This window comes from Carcharhinus amblyrhynchos, chromosome 6, assembly GCF_965287045.1.
Source record: "Carcharhinus amblyrhynchos chromosome 6, sCarAmb.v2.hapA, whole genome shotgun sequence".
Taxonomy (NCBI): domain Eukaryota; kingdom Metazoa; phylum Chordata; class Chondrichthyes; order Carcharhiniformes; family Carcharhinidae; genus Carcharhinus; species Carcharhinus amblyrhynchos.
In genome coordinates, this window is record NC_137329.1 from 30,692,394 (window position 1) to 30,713,024 (window position 20,631).

The 20,631-nt window shown below is 42.5% G+C and overlaps 1 protein-coding gene across 10 annotated transcripts in view; it reads left to right on the forward strand.

Annotated features, from left to right (window-relative positions):
- Window positions 1-20,631, forward strand: part of sox6 (SRY-box transcription factor 6) — a 615,141-nt gene that overhangs the window by 252,420 nt on the left and 342,090 nt on the right. The window lies entirely within an intron of this gene.

A 20,631-nucleotide genomic window follows, 5' to 3' on the forward strand; every position in this document is an offset into this window, starting at 1 on the left:
GTCAAAGACGAGGAATGGTTTAGGGAAAAGTAAACTTCATAATTGCTAGCCTGGCAGGTGATGGATCTTCCATTTCTTGTCTTCCCCCTGTATATTTGCTTCTGAGGTCTTGATTGCCTTTAATAGCTGAACCAAAGCAGGGAATGAAGGAATCAAGTACTTCTTTGCACAGCATGAAACACAGAGCACTTTGATGATCAAGTCTGACCATAATGCTGAGATTTTATTTACATATTTAAAAAAAACATTAAGACTGAGTGTGACAGTTTATGTTCAGTTATCCAAACGTTGTTTCATAAAGTAAATTATAGCTTTCCATAGACATTAGACAAACCTAAATTACCCAAGTTTGAAGTGTGTAACCCTACACTTTTGACAGAGCCAAACCCGAGATTTTCTGATATTTACTGACTGTCTCCTTAATACCACAGTGAGCAGAAACCATTACAAAATGAATCGTGGAGGTAGTTTTATGTATTTTGTTACTTAACTCATAAATTAAACTTTTCCCCAGTTGGTGATTTAGCATCTCTGCTTCTCTATCTTTTTTTCTAAGTGAAAAGAATTGTCCCAAGTTCGCTGTTGATTCCCAGTCGAAAGCCGTTCACAACAGCGGAATTTCCCCATCCCACTGCAGTGACAGGAAATTTGGCTGGGCACCAAATTCTCCGACCTCCCTATGACTAGTAATCTGGAGGCCCAGGGCAATGCTCTGGGGACTTGAATTCGAATCCCATCACAGCTGGAAGTGAAATTGGAATTCAGTAAAAATCAGAAATAAAAATCTAATGATGATCATGAAACCATTGTCGATTGTTGTAGAAGGTCACTCATGTCTATTTGGAAGGAAACCCACTGTCCTTCCCTAGTCTGGCCTGTATGTGACTCCAGATCCACAGCAATGTGGTTGATTCTTAAAATACTCTCATGAATGGCCAAGAAATACTGGCCCAGCCAGCGAAGCCCACATCCCATGAATTAATAAAGGAAAAATTCATCACAACCTCCATTACTAATTCTGACTGTTATGTGCTTGCTGATTTACTCCCTTGCCTTTCTCATTTTGGTGTGCCAAATTTTATCTGTTCCTGGGATTTACATCTTGTGATTCTCCTTCTATGATAAAGGCATTGTATTACTGCAGGTTATAGACGCTATGAGACAGGTCTAGTCTGCCACAAATCCACTAAGTAGACCAATGCTTGGGCCTACCTCTGTTTCACCGAGATGAGAGAAACCAACTGATGTATTGGGCCTAATCAAAAGGATATTGCTATTCAAATTCATGGGGGTGATTGGGCATGCCATTTTCCTCAAGTAATTGGTGGGAAATAAAGTTGATATATATGGATGTTGATCAGAAAGGCAGAATAATTTTGACGTACATCAGAAACAAGAGCTGCTTCACTTTCTGTATTAGAGCACATCAGTGTCTTGTCCCTCCAACCTTTTCTACTTATTCTATTAAAAACCATGGATATTGGCCTCTGTGTCTCTCCACTGGGGAGCAAAAGGTCAGTCGGCATTTTCACTCTTCAGTGATGAGAATGGGAGAAAATGTGCATGGGCCACAGCGGGGTAGGGAGAAAAAAGCGAGAGGTGGACTGAATTTGTGTGTGTCTGACAAATAGCCAAGGAAACTTTGGGGGGAGGGGGGGATGCGGAGGGAGAGTGAGAGAGAGAAGGGGCATTTGTTTTCAACTTTTAGCCAAGAGTTGTACTATTGGAGATGATTTTGTGGTTAGAATTCCTCCTAACTCCAGATCTAAATTGCAGGTAGCAAGGTAAGAGTTTGGAATAATTGCCATTGCTGAGCAATTAATGAACAAGTTCTTCACATAAAAATGGAACAAGACTTCTGAAGTTACCCATCAGTGCAACTGGGGTATTAAATCCTGTCTATATCAGTTAATTCTGACTAGAAAAAGATTAAACTGGGGACACAGTTAGTTCATCATGGACCTCACTGATTAGCACAACTATATACATTTTGTTCTGATATGTTTTGGGAGAGCAGTATAAACACCCTGGGAGAATTTTAATTTTGGGGAATGGGACATATATGGAACAATGTCAGTATTGAGTATTCTGAGGTTATCAGTTATAGCATGGCTAGATGGAGGAAAATGCTCTTGTTACTGCATCAAGTACTCCCAGATTGACAATAGTATCAGCCAGATGCAGGGTGAGACTCCTTCTGTGCTGCTCCATTATGTTCTCATAGGCATGGTACAGATTGTAGTGTAAAATCCCTGAATGTAGTTGAGCATTCCCAAATGAGACATTGCTTTGGCTAAGGAAAATGGAAAACTTCCTCTCTACTTTGTTCCATCAATTAGATGTAGAGCAGAGCTGCCAATACACTGCCCTGATATTCCGATGGTTGTGATTCAAAGGCCCATTGTCAGCATCCGTTTCTTTTGGCTTTATTGCGCAATGTTATTATGGTCACACCTACCCTGTTTGGCACTTTATAGGCGACATTGCTGCTGAGAGGAAACTGTTGTGGATATCACATAGCCAGCAATTAAGACTGGGCTTTACCACAAAGTTCATTAAACAGCAGCTTGTATATTTGTATACAACAGCCTTCCTGCAGGATTCAAGGAACCAAATCTCTGATGTTTCTGTGGACCTGGGCATTTTATTCCATTGGATATTTATTTTGTTTTTTTTACATAGTCTACACCAATTCTAACAAATAGCTGTTTTCAGTGCCAGTCAATAAACACATTTGTGAGGAGAAATTTTTAAATAGAAGCTGAATGCAATACATCAGTTTGAGATGTAAATGAAACTGGTCTATCAATATGACTTAAATCTGAAAGTTCACGTCGGTACAAGGTGGGTTTGGGAGTCAGATATGACTATGGAAACTGTCTTGCTCCTGAATCCTACTCCTAAAACACAACTTTGTAGGGATTCTATGATTTAGCTATGGTAAATGCTCAGGGCTACGGGGATGGGGTGGGAGGAGTGGGCCTTGGTAAGATGCTCTTCAGAGAGTCGGTACATACTCAATGGGATGAATGGCCTCCTTCTGCACTGTTGTGATTTTGTGATTGCTGAACATGAATACAGAGTTGTAATACTGTAGCCTGCTCCCCAAACCCTCTCCTGGAGCACAGCTTTGCAAGATGGGAGAGTAAATCAGGGATAGGTTAGGTCAAGTTTTACAGGCTGCGGATCACATAATTATTCGCTTCTATTGCTCAGATGATGAAAGATTTTATAAAATGATAGGCTGAAGCCTCATCTCTCTGGAAAAGTATTTTACTTAAAGAAGAGATTATTAAAAATGTTTCAATGCATTAAAAAAAAATTCCTTTGTCTCCTAATTTCTTTATTCCTGCCATGACTGCTTGGGTATCATAGTTATAGGTAGATACTTTTACAACCACATCCCAGCCACCCCCCCCCGCCATCACAGACACCTTACAGCAGCGGACCGTACCCAGTCAAAGGAGCTGATGTTAACTGCAGTATCCTTCTGTTGACCTGCTTAAGATGAGACCAGAGAGTCAAACCTGCAATCTTCCCTTACAGGATGGTTCATGTTGGGGCAGTGCTTGCTGCTACCAGTTGAGTCAGCAAGTTGGCTCAAACAATCCTTCCTCCTTCCAAATTATGTTAGTTGTAAATGCAATTTGATTCGAGTTGTACCTGTCAACCTAGCCAATAACTTTGCTTCCCAATCCAGAATAGCAAGTGTGCCAAAAAGTCTGAGCTAAGAATTTCTCTGCAACACTTACAAACTTTGCAGGAGGACTTCCCATAATTAGTATTTCTCATAAAACTTCTTAGAAATTCTGAAAGCATACCTTCACAATTTCACTGAAAGTATCCATCAGACAAACGTTTCCCAATGGTGAACCTCCCATTGTCTTTCACTATGACAAGTGCAGTGTGTGTGAGAAAGGTCAGTTTGTAGGTGAGTGGCATCTACTGACAGCAAGAGTTGACTTGATTTGATTTATTAGTGTCATATGTATTACCATACAGTGAAAAGTATTGTTTCTTACACAATTTACAAATGAAGCATACCATATGTAGAGAAGGAAAGCAGAGTGTGCAGAATGTAATGTTACAGTCATAGCTAGGGCATAGAGAAAGATCAACTTAAGGCAGGTCCATTCAAAAGTCTGATGGCAGCAGGGTAGAAGCTGCTCTTGAGTCGGTTGGTACATGATCTGAAACGTTTGTATCATTTCCCTGACAGAAGAAAGTGGAAGAGTTTATGTCTTGGGTGTGTGGAATCCTTGATAATGCTGGCTGCTTTTCTGAGGCAGCGGGAAGTGTAGACAGAGTCAATGGATGGGAGGCTGGTTTGTGTGATGGGCTGGGCTTCATTCGTGACCCTTTGTAATTTCTTGCAGTCTCAATCCGAGCAGGAGCCATATCAAGCTGTGATACAACCAGAAATGCTTTCTATGGTGCATCCTGTAAAAGTCGGTGAGAGTCGTAGCTGGGGTTCTGGCCCAAGTTTTGTTTTTAATAGACATACTTGGAAGGGCTGCAATATTAGCAAGTCTACTAGGAAAAGCACTAACAAAAAAAAGCTCTCCATTTAAAACATTTTTTTCAAAATCTGCAAGATTAACTTTTTTATGATTGTCAAAAATCTATTCTGCATTAAATCTAGCCGGTTTAACTTTTGACAACGATATATCTGAAACAATTATTTATTTAAAGGATTGATTTTTTTTGCTAAGTTCTGAATAATTTTATATTAGTAAAGCTTTGATTTGTGGAGAGAAGAGGCATCTTGTGACACCCCCATCAGCTGAGCCTACATGTCAAAAGGATATTGCCTCTTGACATATCCCAGCCTGAATAACAAGCCCTGGTGTAGATAACTGAAATCACCTATTTAAATTTGCTAAGTATTTTTTTTACAGGCATTTGAAAGCAGAATGACTGCTTCAAGAATAACCTTGTCCTCTTTAATTTAATTTAACTCAACTAGTATTCTAAGGGGTGGGGGAGAGAAAGGGAATATCTTGAACGAATTTGAACTTTCATAAACATGCGCGGCAGAAGACGTTGTGCCTCAACGTGGCTTTGATGTATGTAAGTGGGTGCCAATTAGATTTTATGTATGGAAGTGAACAGAGAAATGGCTCTGCATTGATGCCTGATATAATAAATGTTAACTTTTATTTTGAATTCATAAAATTCTTATATATGGATGTGCAATAATGGTTTGAAATATGTAAAGGTTTTGCTGCATCTGATAATTCTTTTGGCAGGCTCTGATCTTTCACTCTGGGGAATGGGAATAGTTGAATGAATTTTTTATTTGGCTTCTTGGTATTACTGAGCCCCAAGTTTGGGGTCAGGGCTGATAGACTGTGTCATTGCCAAGTTCAAGTGTTGGCGTTGAAACTGATTTGGACCAAGGCGTGGGGATTAAATGACTCTAAACTCGAGATTAAACAGCCCATAGTCTATAAGAGGGAGGAAAGGAGCTCCACTGTTTTGAGATGCGTCCTTTTCTGAGATTAAGGCGAGGGCATGACATTGGGCTGTGTGGAAGGAACTTGATGCTGACCTTGACCTGACGATGCTCAAAAAAACAGAAAGCAATCCGCTTTATAGAGTGAACATCCTGAATGCTCACGCACAAAGAAATAAGAATAGTTCCAGACCTGAGATTTACAGAAGCAAGTCTCTCCTCTAGCCCTCAGGCCTGAGACGTAAATGTATAACTCGTTCAGGAACTATAGTCCTATCTGGTTGCATAATTTGCATGTTTGTCTTCCACTCGTGTGGGTGAAATTGATGATCTGACTTCACGTGCTTCAGTCTCAATTGCATTATTAATGTCACAGAGATAAATAAAAGCAGTGAGGCTCAAGTGGTCCTCAGAGACACCGACTTACTGATCAAAGGCAAAACTGAAAGTCTCCCGCAGGTTCGGAAAACAAATGGCATTCACAGCCTAACAAAGTGCGCATTGTTGATTCTGAGGAGCTGTCATAGTGCAATAATCAATATGCAAGTATTCTCACTCTTGTCACTTACCTCTACAATATACAAATCCTCAGAGAACTTAACCACTTGCATCTTTAGAGCTCCCCCTGAACACTTCACTCCTTGTTTCATTCAGATGTGCCTGAATTAAGGAAAAAGCAAGGGTTAGTTTCCTTTCATCCTTTGGATTTCGAACTCCAGCCTGTGTTCTTTGATATATTGTAGCCTTGTGCCCAGCAAGGAAGACTGGAGTTCAGTGAAAGGGGAAATATATTCATGATGAAACCATATTGCCCATTCTGTGTAAAGACATTGTGTTGTCAAAGTAGCTGATAAATTTTGATATTGTTATATGATTTTAGGTGCATGGAAGGGAGCCGGGCCAGAAGACAGTGAGGATAAATACATTAAAGAAAGTGAGGTAGACCAAAATGGGGATGAAGTCCATATGAAATGAGGGAGGGAGAAAAAGTGGAAGAATATTTAACAGGTTAAACCTTAGGCAGAATATACTGATCTCTAGCATTATAAAACAGTGCAGAACATTCTTTTGTAGCCTATACCGGAATCAAACTCATGATTACAGTAAGTTAGGTCAGATAGTGCAGATGTTCTACCACATAGGCCACATGGCATAATGTTACTGTGGTTAAGGTCATGCAGTACATTGCTATAATTCAGTTATGTTATATGGTATCTCTGTAGTCGTCATATGGTAAGGCACCACTGCAACTGTAATATAGTTTCAGTGATCCAATCATTTGGTATAGTATCACAGTAATTATCATGTGGTGATATCACTGTAGTCTGGTCATGTAACAGATTAAGTTGTTATTACTGGATTTTCTGTTTATAGGACTTTACTGTGCAAACTTGGCTGGGGCACCTCTCTATATAAAAACAGTGACTACAACAGTACGTCATTGGCTGTGAACAACATTGGGACAGCCTGTGGAAGTGAAAAGTACAACACACATGTACTGCTTTTTACTAGCTTGTCTGTGCTAAAAATGTCTTTACTGTGAGGGACTAAGACAGCATCTTGCATATTTTTTCGTAAAATATATGGGATATGCTCATTGCTATTAAAAAAAAAACTAAAACTGGATAAAGACCTTTAAAATGATTGAATTTATTTCTGTCTGTGAGCCTCCAAACACCCGCCCCAACCAAAAAAAGAGTCAGAAGTATTCGGAAAACTTGGACCTCGTTATCTCTGGGGAGCCACTAATGACCTCCCCCCGTGGGCTGCACAGACCTGATTAAGAGAGAATGATACAAAGGCCATCTGCATTTCATAAGCAGGCTGGCTAACAGGAGACTGCTCGTCTGCTGAGACAAAGGGCCCTAAAACGTTTCTTTCAATTCTTAATGAGTGAGACATTTAACAGTCTAGGAAACCCAGATGTGGAATACGCATCCCTTATCAAGGACGGTGTAGAGAGGTGGGAGTCATGTGACATAGGCCTGTGACTTGTGGAAACAACAAAATGCCTTGCTGAACTGCAAAGTCTCAATCTGTTCTTTACTATCTAACTGGTAGCCTCAGCTCTGCCCAAGGTGAACATCTGGCATCATCGACCCTGCTTTAACTGGAAGTTCTGTACCACACCGACAAGGCTGATTCATCTCTGCTTGCCTATTGTATCATGTGAAGTCAACATCAGCAGAGGAGTGAATTATACAGCCCACTGACCTCTGTAAAGGAATATCTGATTGGACTTTGATTCTGGATTGAACTCACTGAAACAGTATTTCTTTTCTCTCTGGTCTCTGCAATGTAAACATTTTTCTCTATCCCTCTGTTTACTATCTAAAGACAAGGAGGGTGTTGAAAACCCTCTTGTCCCATTTTTTGAGAGTGTGCAAATAAACTAATGCTTTGAGTTCATCCTGTATCTTGTTTAGTGTGGGGTTATTCATAGAATTCATGGAATGCACCAACACCGAGGGTGTGGGAAATATGTCACTGCTTATAAAGAGGGATTAAAATCTTACTGTCCATGGGTCGATGATGAGGAGTAATTAGTGTTATTTAAATTAACTCCCCTCCTATCTGTAAAAGAAATCAGAAATCTCAGTTATTTACTGAAAGAGTGAAGCCATGATATTTCAAAAGAGCGTACAAAATAGGATCAGGAGTAGGCCATTTGGGCCCTTGCATTTACTCTGCCAATTCATAAGATGATGGCCTTAACTGCACTTTCCTGCCTCCCTACCATAATTCTTGATTCCCTTGTCTGTGACTGATAGCTCAGTAGACACTGGGGTCAGGAGGGAGTTGGGTGATAGGGTAGGTTTGGGTGAAAGGAAAATTAGCAGGGAGAAGGAGGTTCTGAGAGGCACTGGTGGATTGGACTGCGTCTGTTTCAATGCGAGGAGTGTGATGGGTAAGACGGATGAGCTTAGGGCCTTGATGTTTGTGAGGAAGTTAGATGTGGTGGCAGTAACAGATGTGGTTACGTGAAGGGCAGGATTGGCAGCTGAATGTTCCTGGGTATAAGTGTTTTAGGTGTGACAGAGGAGGGTTGAAGAGAGGTGGTGGGGTGGCGTTGTTAGTAAAGGAGCACATCACAGCAGTGCAGAGGGAGGACAATATGGAGGAGTAAGGGATCAGTCTCTGTGGGTGGAGTTGAGGAATAAAAAGGGAGAGATTACGATGCTAGGGGTATACTATAGGCCGCACAACAGCCCGAGGTCAGTGGTGGAAGGTATTTGCAGAGACATTTTAGACAGGTGCAGAAAGAATAAGGTGGTTGTAGTGGGCGACTTTAACCTTCCTGGAGTAGATTGGAAGGTGCCTAGAGCTGGGGGTATGGAGGGAGAGGAGTTTGTAAAGTGTGTGTTGGAAGGGTCCCTAGAGCAGTACGTAACTAGCCTGACTAGGGAGGGGGCTATACTGGATTTAGCGCTGGGAAATGAGCCTGGGCAGGTGGTTGAGATTGAGGTAGGCGAACACGTGGCTAACAGTGACCACAAGTCCGTCTACTTTAGGATAAAAATGGAAAGGGATGAGTGCTGGTCGAAGGGGAGGGTTCTGAACTGGGGGAAGGCGAGCTATAGTCGGATTAGGAGGGAGCTGAAGGACACTGATTGGGAGAGGTTGTTAGCTGGCAAGTCCACGGTTGGTCGGTGGGAGGTTTTTAAGGGCAAACTGAAAATGTTGCAGGAAAGGCACGTGCCGGTAAAGAGGAAGGATGGGAAAGGCAGGATTAGGGAGCCGTGGATTACAGGGGGTATAGAAGACTTGGTCAGGAAGAAGAGGGAGGCATATGTTAGGTCGAAACAACTGGGAACGGAAAGTGCGCTGGAGGAATATAGAGAGAGTAGGAGGGAGCTAAAAAGGGGAGTTAGAAGGGCGAAAAGGGGGCATGAAATGGCCTTGGCCGATAGGATTAAGGAAAATCCAAAAGCATTTTACTCTTATATTAGGAGCAAGAGAGTGGTTAGAGGGAAAATTGGTCCTCTTAGGGACAAGGGAGGGGAGCTATGTATCGAGACTGAGGGAATGGGGGAGATCCTGAATGAATACTTTGCGCCGGTATTCACGAAGGAGAGGGGATCGGTGTCGTGTAATGTCTTGGAGGGAGCTGTAGATCAGTGGAAGGAAATATCCATTACGAGGGAGGAAGTGCTAAGGGTTTTAGGTAGCATAAAAACGGGTAAAGCTCCAGGGCCTGATGGTATTTATCCCAGGCTGCTTAGGGAGGTGAAAGATGAAATTGCTGGGCCTCTGACACAAATCTTTGTCTCTTCTTTGGATACAGGTGAGGTCCCAGAAGACTGGAGGGTAGCTAATGTGGTACCGCTGTTTAAAAAGGGTAGTAGGGATAACCCTGGTAATTATAGACCAGTGAGTTTGACATTGGTGGTAGGAAAATTATTGGAAAAAATTCTTAGGGATAGGATGTATGAGCATTTGGAGCGTTGCGATCTGATTAGGGATACGCAACACGGCTTTGTTAGGGGGAGGTCTTGCCTTACAAATCTGGTGGAATTCCTTGAGGAGGTGACAAAATCGGTTGACAATGGGCGAGCCGTTGATGTCATCTATATGGATTTCAGTAAGACGTTTGACAAAGTCCCTCACGGTAGGCTGGTAGAAAAGGTTAAGGCACATGGGATACAGGGACAGGCAGCTAGGTGGGTCGAAAACTGGCTGGGAAATAGGAGACAGAGAGTAGTTATCGAGGGGACCTTTTCTGGCTGGCGGTTAGTCACCAGTGGTGTGCCGCAGGGCTCAGTACTGGGAACTCTCCTCTTTGTTGTATATATAAACGACTTGGAAGAGGGTGTATGTGGTGTGATCAGCAAATTTGCGGATGACACCAAGATGGTAGGATTGGCAGATACTGAGGAGGACTGTCAGGTGACACAGTAGGATATAGATAGGTTGGTATATTGGGCAGATAGATGGCAGATGGAATTTAATCCTGACAAATGCGAGGTGATGCATTTTGGAAGGAATAATGCAGGGAGGAGTAATGTGATAAAAGGTAGACCGATTAAGAGTATAGAGATATAGAGGGACCTGGGAGTGCAGGTGCACAACTCTCTGAAGGTGTCGACACAGGTAGAGAAGGTTGTGAAGAAAGCTTATGGAATGCTAGCCTTTATAGGAAGGGGTATAGAGTATAAGAGCTGCCGTCTAATGCTTCAGTTGTACAGAACGTTGGTTAGACCGCATTTGGAGTACTGCGTCCAGTTCTGGTCACTTTACTACCAGAAGGACGTGGAGACCCTGGAGAGGGTGCAGAGGAGGTTTACCAGGCTGTTGCCTGGCATGGAAGGACTGAGTTACGAGGAAAGGTTGGAGAAACTGGGGCTCTTCTCCTTAGAAAGACGGAGATTAAGGGGTGATATGATAGAGGTATACAAAATACTGAAGGGAATAGATAGAGTAAACAGTGGTAGGCTTTTCCCTAGATTGGGGACAATTACAAGAGGTCATGATCTAAGGGTGAGGGGGGAGAAGTATAATTTGGATATGAGAGGAAGGTTTTTCACGCAGAGGGTCGTGGGGGTATGGAACGCACTACCGAGTAGGGTGGTGGAGGCAGGCACGTTGGACTTGTTTAAGGTTTACTTAGACAGACACATGAGCGAAGCAAGGATGGAGGGTTATAGTAGAGGGTATTAAATAGGGTCAGAGCCTTGGGACGACACCGGAAATGTAGTTTTATATGTTAACGTATGTTGTCTTTTATATGTTGTCTTTTTATTCCACAGGGTCGGTCCACCTTGTTGTCAAACGAGGGGCATGCACACGGTGGGTCGTGCGTGGGCTGCTCTTGGAGGTTCCGGGAGTGGCCTAGTACTTCGTGTCGTTGTGTGTTGTGTGCTTAATCCTGGACCAGCAGACGGGCACCGCAACAGCTCAGTGACTATCACTGCTAGCTGTGCAGATACATGGATTTGGGCCTGTGTCTGTGGGAGTTTGTGCATTCTCCCTGTGGTTGTGTGGGTTTCCTCCGGGCGCTCCGGTTTCCTCCCACACCCCAAAGATGTGCTCTTGGGCTGATTGGTGTACCAAATTGACACTATTCTCCCCTGAATCTGGCTACATTAGGGGTTCCACTCACATACACACAGGGCGGGGTAGGTGTGGGAAGATGCGGTGGCGTGGGCTCGTGGGGCCGAAGGGCCTGTTTCCAGTGCTGGGATGTTCTTTGTTCTTGTCAATCAAAAACCTGTATAATTCAGTCTTAAATATATTTAATAATCCAGCCTTCACTGTGTGCTGGAGGAGACAATTTGGAGGGAGGTCACATCTATTTAGAGTCGATAGCACAGAGTGAAAGTCACAGCACCAGGTGCAGGAGGAGGTGTCAGAGTCAGAGAAATCTGAGTACAGTCCCCCTCAGAGGATGGTGGGAAGTCACAGTGATGTTCCAATGGGCAGGAATGTAGAGGCTTTGGGACACAGCATTTGTCCAATCAAAAGCAAATATATAGACCTGAGGTAGTTAGAGTTCTTGGACTGTGAATAGAAGAGTTCATCGTCGTCATGAGCTCCATATTGTGTGTGGCACGGTGCCATAGTGGTCAGCACAGCTGTCTCACAGTGCCAGGCACCCAGGTTTGATTCCCGGTTTAGGTCACTCCCCGTGCAGAATCTGCATATTCTCCCTGTGTCCACATGGGTTTCCTCCAGGTGTTCTGGTTTCCTCCTGCAGTCAGAAATACGTGCTAGTTAGATGCATTGGCCATGCTAAATTCTCCCTCGGTGCACCCGAACAGGTGCCTGAGTGTGGCAACTAGGGGATTTTTACAGTATCTTAATTGCAGTGTTAATGTAAGCCTATTTGTGGCATTAATAAATAAACTTAAAAACGGTGATGCCCTTGTGTTAGGCTGTATCTTGTTACATGGCTTGAGTCGACTATTTCGGTCATAGATCAGACCAGGTGAGTTGAATATATTTTGTATGTGAGTGTGGGGTGAGGAAAAGTTGGAGCTAACTGCAGTCCAAAACCATATACTTTCATGACTGAATGGTTGACAAATTGTAGGGGAGTCAACCTTTGGGTTTTTTTTCAGTCAATCTCATAGTGCTGAATCTCAACAGTTTTGGAAGTTGTTTTACAGGAAATTAAACATGTTGCAGGGAAGAAATGGAAATGCTAGAACTGTACAGCAGGATCATTTCCTGAAATCCAAAACAATATTAACTTTCTCTTTTGGTTTTTAACTGATTGACATAAATTTCTAACACTTTCCATTAGTTCAGATGGCTGACATTTGTGGTTTTTCTTTTCTTATGTCCGTGTGTGAATTGGAATCTTTTGAAATGTGGCCTTCTTGCATGTTGAGGGATGTGAATAAGTTTTAGGCCTTGAGGTTACACTGAGAAATTAACCCATGAATTCTCAATGTACTTTTGTGAATTTGCTTTATGTGTTCTGCTAATTGAAAATTAAAAGTAAATTTTTATTTATTGGGGAAATTCATAGAATCAGAGAATCCCTACAGTGCAGAAGGAGGCCATTCAGCCCCTTGAGTCTGTATCGACCACAATCCCACCCAGGCCCTATTCCCTTAACCCCACGCATTTATTCTCGTTCGTCCCCTGACATTAGGATCAATTTAGTATGGCCAATCAACCTAACCCGCACATTTTTGGAGTGTGGGAGGAAACTGGAGCACCCAGCAGAAACGGGGAGAATGTGCAAACTCCACACAGATAGTGACTCGAGGCTGGAATTGAACCTGGGACCCTGGTGCTATGAGGCAGCAGTGCTAACCACTGTGCCACTGTTCTGCCCAATTGGCAGCATGATGGCAACACAAGTTTTTTTTGTATATTTTCAACAGGTTAACATCCCTCTCAATTACCAAACAGAGGGAAGTGTAAGCATTCAAACACTAATTCCTCTGTAGTTCATTCAAAGGAAAAACAATGATGAAAAATCATCTTATTGAAGACCCTGAGCAACACCAAAGTAAAAGCATAACACTGTTGATGCTGGAAATCTGAAATAAACAAAGAAAATTCCGGAAAGACTCAACTGGTCTGGTAGCATCCGTGGGGAGAGAAACAGTTAACCTTTGGCACCTACCTGGGGTGCTGATCAAATGGTTTGCTTTGTCCTGGATGGTGTCGAGCTTCCTGAGTGTTGTTGGAGCTGTACTCATCCAAGCAATTGGAGAGTTTTCCATCAGACTCCTGACTTGTGCCATGTAGATGGTGGACAGGCTTTGGGGAGCCAGGACATGAGTCATTCACCACAAAATTCCCAGCCTCTGACCTGCTCTTGCAGCCATGATGTGGAGATGCCGGCGTTAGACTGGGGTAAGCACAGTAAGAAGTCTCACAACACCAAGTTAAAGTCCAACAGGTTTATTTGGTAGCACAAGCCACAAGCTTTCAAACTGCTGCTCCTTCATCAGGTGAGTCTGATGAAGGAGCAGCACTCTGAAAGATTGTGGCTTGTGGAACCAAATAAACTTGTTGGACTTTAACTTGGTGTTGTGAGACTTCTTACTCTGTTTTTGCAACTACAGTATTTAAATGAGTGGTCCAGTTCAGTTTCTAGGCAATAGTAACCCCTGGTATGTTGATAGTTGGGGATTCAGCAATGATAATGCCGTGGAATGTAAAAAGGAGATAATTAAATCCTCTATTGCTGGAGGTGATTATTGCCTGGCATTTTTGTGGCATGAATGTCACTTGCTATTTCTCAATCCAACCTGAACATTGTTCAGGTCTTCTTACATGCTGGCAAGGAACACTTTAGCATCTGAGGGTTATGAATGGTACTGAACACTATGCAATCATCTGGGAACATCCCCATTTATGATGTTACGATGAACGGAAGGTCATTGATGAAGGATCTGAAGATTATTGGGCTGAAGACATGCTTGCTAGGAACTCTTGCAGTGATTTACTGAATTCCCTTTATTTTTAAAACTATTAATTTCTTCTTGTAAGATTTCCCATTCTAGATTTAGGAAGGTGTTTCACCTCTAATTGGTGTGCCTCTTCATTTCTTACAGTTTATCTAAGCTTGCTGCCTTCCTTTTGCTCAGTCTATTGTGTTGACATCCCAGCTGTCCTTCACAAAGTGCAATTCTTTACTTAACTCTGGCATCCAATATGTTCTTTGCTGTCTGCTCACCATCACATCCTCTTCCCTGCATTCAATATCTGCTCTTTGCAACCTCTATTCCCCTCTTTGCATCAGTACATGGTCTCTCCCCTTCCCTCTATTGGGCTTCTGATTACCGTATCCATCGACACTTCTCCACTATCTCACCAGTGGTACTCATATCTTATGTTTGCGTCTGCCTTTGGGGGCTCCCACTAACAAACTGCTACTTCACCACGATCTGGAGGAACTGCATTGGGATTTTAAAATACTCTAATAATATGATGTACAGTAGTAACTGGCCATTGTAGTGACAAAATTAGAAACCACATTCAGCATCTCCTCTATAACGTGATCGTTTGACGCACATTCCATTTACTTCCCAAAGATTGTGCTGGTGAGAACCTCTGTATCATTTAAAGGTCTTTACTTTTAATCTGACCTTATACTTCTTATTGATTGGGAAACCTAAACTGTTGTTGAAAGTCAGTAGGTTGAAGGAAGAAGGATTTGTGATGAATTCTATAGTTTGAATGTTTCAATAGAGAAAATAACTCCTTTTCAAGGTTGGCTTTTACCTTGTTGGCCCTTGGTGGATACCATAGCTCACTACTCCCCGATCATAACAATATCAAGGACTTAAGTTGACAAAGAATTGATTTTTGTTCTGCTTGCAGTCCTTTACCTCTCTGTGAGGACCCTAAAAGCTAGTTCCATATCCATTTAATAAGACCCCTGACCACTGCAAATGTAAACAATGCCCCCAAGCTTAATAAATGTATTGTATCTTCAACGACAGCTTAAAGTCCTTCGGTATTATATCCTTATAATCTATGTTAATATCTCCAAATATGTTGATGTAATATTATGTCTCAGATTTGAATTTAAATTTATTTGCAGTTGAAGGCTGCTTTTTCTTGCATCTGATTTTCATTTTGTTCTGTGTGAGCAAGCAGCCTGAACCACATTAATGGAAATGCTGTCTGATTGCAGCCGTTTGCAAAAACAAACCACTTCAGCTTTCAGGATAGTGTAACTCTGCCTGAGAGGCATTGTGTTCCTCGCTAAATCTTCGTTTGAGTTGATGAATATGAGAGATAAATATTAGATTAGCAAAACTAATAGCCTTAAAACAAAGAGATTTACATTTAAGGTCCAACTACCATTAGCTACTAGGACAATATTATGGTAATTGAAATAATGTGATGAGATTAAAAACACATTTTGTTGGATTTTCCACTGGTTTGTTTGGCAAATGCACTGCCTAATGCACAACTGAGCAACTCACACAGAAGGATGCTGGGCTCAATCCCTGATCTGTGCTCTGTTAGTTGACCTCAGCTGGAATGATAGTGGGGGCTCTATGATTGACATCAATCCTCTGAGAAAGAGTGGGAAATTATCCCCTAATCATAAACCAGTAGCATTGGCTGGAACACACATCATGTATGGATATTGGATGTGGAGAGGCCATGTGACAGTGCTAAAATGTCAGAATGGACAATTGCTCAATGCATTTTTTTTTCCATTCCAGTTTCAGCTGAGGCATCAAAACATTTTAGAATCATAGAATCCTACATTGCAGACTGAAGCCATTTGGCCCATCGAGTCTGCACTGACCACAATCCCACCCAGCCCCTATCCCCATAACCCCATGCATTTATCCTAGCTAATGCCCGCTGACGCTAAGGGGCAATTTAACAGGGCCAAGCCACCTAACCCGCACATCTTTGGATTGCGGGAGGAAACCCAGGCAGACACAAGGAGAAGGTGCAGACTCCGAACAGACAGTGACCCAAGCTGGGATCCTGGCGCTGAGAGTCAGCAGTGCTAACCACTGTGTCATTTCATAAAAGTAAGTTCATGCCCATCCAATAGATAACCAGAATAACGTTATCCCTTCTTAATTTCTCCATTTAATTTAATAGAGTTGGCCACATCATCCTCTTCTGTCACCTCCCTGTCTGTCCAACGCATGCAGTCTTCCTTTGTGGTTTCAGTGCTATCTATCTGAACACAGTCAGTACATCTCCTGTAGTGGTTTCTCTTTCTGCTCCTGCACTGACATTCCTGTGGCCAGAGACATATCCTTGGCCCTTCTTCAGCCTCGTCAGCTTGCTAGCCAGTGTGACATTATTCACAGGCAATTGAATGTGGCGACAGACAGCACTGTTTTGACCCCACATCCAACCTTGTAACCTTTTTCATATTTCATGTCAGGGTTTAATTTAGTAGCAAGTCTGTGAAAGTCCAGGTGAGAAATCCTCCCACACATTGCTACACTACATGTTGAGCAAAGAAAGTCAGGTGAGCCAGCAAGAATTATTCCAGCCAATCCTTGACTCCTCATGGCTAAGATTTGAATTTAAAAGTGGGACCAATAATATCCCGACAAAAAAATCCTCTCACAGATTGCTGTGGGAAATAGAGGAGAGAAAATAATTCCGGTGATAAATATACAGAAAGGTAAACACCTGTAAGGTTTGTGCAGGGTTCCAGGGAAGCCAGTATCTAAGGTTCCACACCACTTGTGCAGACTGTGTTAGTGGAACTTCTTCCCTAAGGACCTCCATCTCTCCATTTCTCTCTGCATTTAAAATTTTTCTCAAAATTCACCTTTACAACAAAGCAACTAATCAGCCCTCTTGGGTTTCCTTCAACAGCCAAGAATCCATTCTCATATTTACTCTCCTTTCTCTTCCTCCACTGTGAAATAGCTTGGCGATTTCTCCCAAAATAATGGGGAAAAATGTAAATGGAAATTTCATAAGAGGAAAGTGATGAGTGTGTTATGTATTAATATTACTGACAGTAATTTTGAGATTACGATCTGATTTGTTTCTAATAGAATTGAATAATCTGCTCCCGTTCATTGGAAGGGGGCAAAGCCAGGGGTTTCCTGTTCACTGTCAGGGGGCAAAGTCAGGGGGGAAAGCCGGGGGCTCCTGTCCACTGCTGAGGGCAAAGCCAGGAGGCAGTGCTGTTGAGAGTTACTTTGGTGGAGAGGTGCTAGTGTTCAGGCCGGGGGAGCATTGTGTAGTGTCTGGGTGGTGATGTTTGGGACAGGGTGGGGGAGCTCTATTTTTAATTTTGATTGAGTCCGCCCTGCCAGCGTTGCATCATGGGACCCACCCCTTCCCTTCTTCTCAGCCACCAGCTGAACAATATGGAAGAGGAAGCCGTTGTTGGGGTTGACAGCTTCCATGCCGTTTTCCTGCCTGTTGTGCCACAACACTGCCGATAAATGGGAAAATTCCTCCCACTGTCTTAGTTCACACGTGGAGATTAGCCTTTTGCTTGATGTAATGGAAGGATCTTGGTGGCCCTCACATTTTCGGGAGAAGGGAGGGGAAAAAAAAACTTGTTGGGAAGGAAAAATAAATTGCAATTGTACTTTTCGGATGCATTGACTAATAACTGGTGTGGCATTATTCTGGAATTCAACTTTAGGGAAATGCTGAAAATATTACTTCAGATGAAATGTGCTGTTTTAATGAAAAATTAATTATATTCTGAAGTCTCCGTCAAGAATGGAAAGTGAATAATAGGCCTGCAGGGAGTTAGTTGAATGTTATCTTCGGATTTCTACCATGTGAGCGATGACAAACACCTGGAGGCGAGCCTTTGGCATTCTCTAGATCAAACTGACATATACATGATTATGAAAAAAAAACTCGACAGAATCAGAAGGAAAAGCTGAAAAAAAAATCAATGACAAGTTGTGTCCTATTTTAACCTCCTGTGTTAACTCTTGTCAGTCTATCCCTCCTGGATTATCAGCTATGTTCTTCTATCTGTATACTACAGGAACCATCACGTATCCTTATGTCCCTTGGGCACAGCTGTAGCATATAGAAAATCGTCGCCCCAAATAAATTTAGGAGTATCTGATTAAAAGGTGTTAAATCATTATTTATTTGCTCCAAGTCCCGGTTGTTAGTATATGTTTACAAAGGTACATTCTGGAGCCTCTGCTTCATTTGCCATCTCGCACAAAGTGAGTTTAAATCTGATAATGCGATGCAGAGGCCTGCGATACCTATTTTGTAGCAGTCCCAAATAATGACTGAGATTCAGAGGTGATGTTCTGTGCAGCCAGTTCTCTGATCCCCTTTTCCATTGCCTTGCAAAAGCTTTTGATTTATTATTGTCATGTGTATTAGTTTAGAGTGAAAAGTATTGTTTCTTGTGCACTATACAAACAAAGCATACCGTACATAGCGAAGGAAAGGAACAGGTGCTGAATGTAATGTTACAGTCATAGCTAAGGTGTAGAGAAAGATCAACTTAATATAAGATCAACTTAATATACTTAATATCAACTTAATACAAGATCAACTTAATATCAGCTTGAAAAGTCTGACAGCAGCAGGGAAGAAGTTGTTCTTGAGTCAGTTGGTACATGACCTCAAGATTTTTTATCATTTTCCTGAAGGACAAAGGTGGAAAAGAGGTCTCAACAGGGATCTTGGGTTCATGTCGCACTATCTGTAACCCCCGGGACTTGCCTGGGTTTGCAAAACCTCACTCACTGTGCTGTCTGGAGACAATACACATCCCTTTAACCTGTGATCAGTGCTCCTTCCACTCACATTATCAGCCACTTCAGGTCTTGAACAGCAGGTTAGGTGTAAGGATTCGCATTCTAATCAGTAATCTCTAAACTGTCTGTGCTTTATATGCTCTGTCTGAGGCCAGAACTCTCCATTCGCCTGACGAAGGGGCTAACCCCGAAAGCTTGTGAGAATATTATCAAATAAATAGGTTGGACTAAAACCTGGTGTTGTCAGACTTTTTACTGTGTTTACGCCAGTCCAACGCCGGCATACCCACACCATGAAAAGAGAATGGCCAGGGTGCATGGGATTCTTGATCATGTTGGCTGTTTTTCCAAGGCAATGGGAAGTGTAAACAGAGTCAATGGATGGGAGGCTGGTATGTGTGATGGACTGGGCTTCGTACATAATCCCTTGCAGTTTCTTGTGGTCTTGGTCAGAGCAGGAGCCATATCAAGCTGTGATACAATCAGAAAAAATGCTTCCTATGGTGCATCTGTAAAGTTGATGAGAGTCGTAGTGGACGTGCTAAATTTCCTATCAAATAACCTATCAGCTTATGAAATGTAAGAGTCAATTCTTGATTTATTTTTAATTTTATTGTCACCTTTCCCCTCTCGTCCCCTACCCTGAAAGCAAAACTGCAGTGATTATGGCTCTTGGGTCTCATGGCAGAATTAAAGTTCATGGTGTCCTGTGCCCACTTTTAAATCTGGGCCCCTCCCAAAACTCACCTCATTCCCCCCACTCCACAGAGCGTGAAGGTGGAAGCCAAGGAATAACTGTACCACAGCATTTGTGGAACTCTGTTCCTCCCTCCATGACCTTTCATCAGAACTGGAAGAGGTTAATGACACAACAGGTTTTAAACAAGTGCAGAGGCAGTGAAAGGGAGGTGAGTGGGGGAGGAATTAAAATAAAACTTTGCAATAGGAGGGAATGCACCCTTTCTTTTTATCACAAGCCTTTCCTTCTGTTCTTCCCTGTCTTTGTATTTTCTTAAAAACTGTTGCATTACTAAATTTTCCTGGTTACAATTAAAGGTTGTCAACGTAAAACATTAACTCTGTTTCTCTTTCCACGGTCGATGTCGGACTTGCTGAGTATTTTGACCATTTTCTGCTTTTATTTCGGACTAGGGCGGCACGGGTGGCACAGTGGTTAGCACTGAAGCCTCACAGTGCTAGGGACCCTGGTTCGATTCCGGCCTCAGGCCACTGTCTGTGTGGCGTTTACACATTCTCCCTGTGTCTGCGTGGGTTTCCTCCCATGCTCCACACATGTGCGGGTTAGGTTGATTTGGCCATGCTAAATTACCCCTTAGTCCCTATCAGGGTAACTATGTGGGGCTATGGGGATAGGATCTGGGTGGGATTGTCCAAACTTTATTGGCTTCAGATAAAGTTTATGAAACGCTTACATTTTCGCTTGTGATTTACAATTGTGTCTCAAGCTACATCTAAAGATTGTGTTGTTACCTTGTAACTGTCTGTCCATTATTCCATATGGAACAC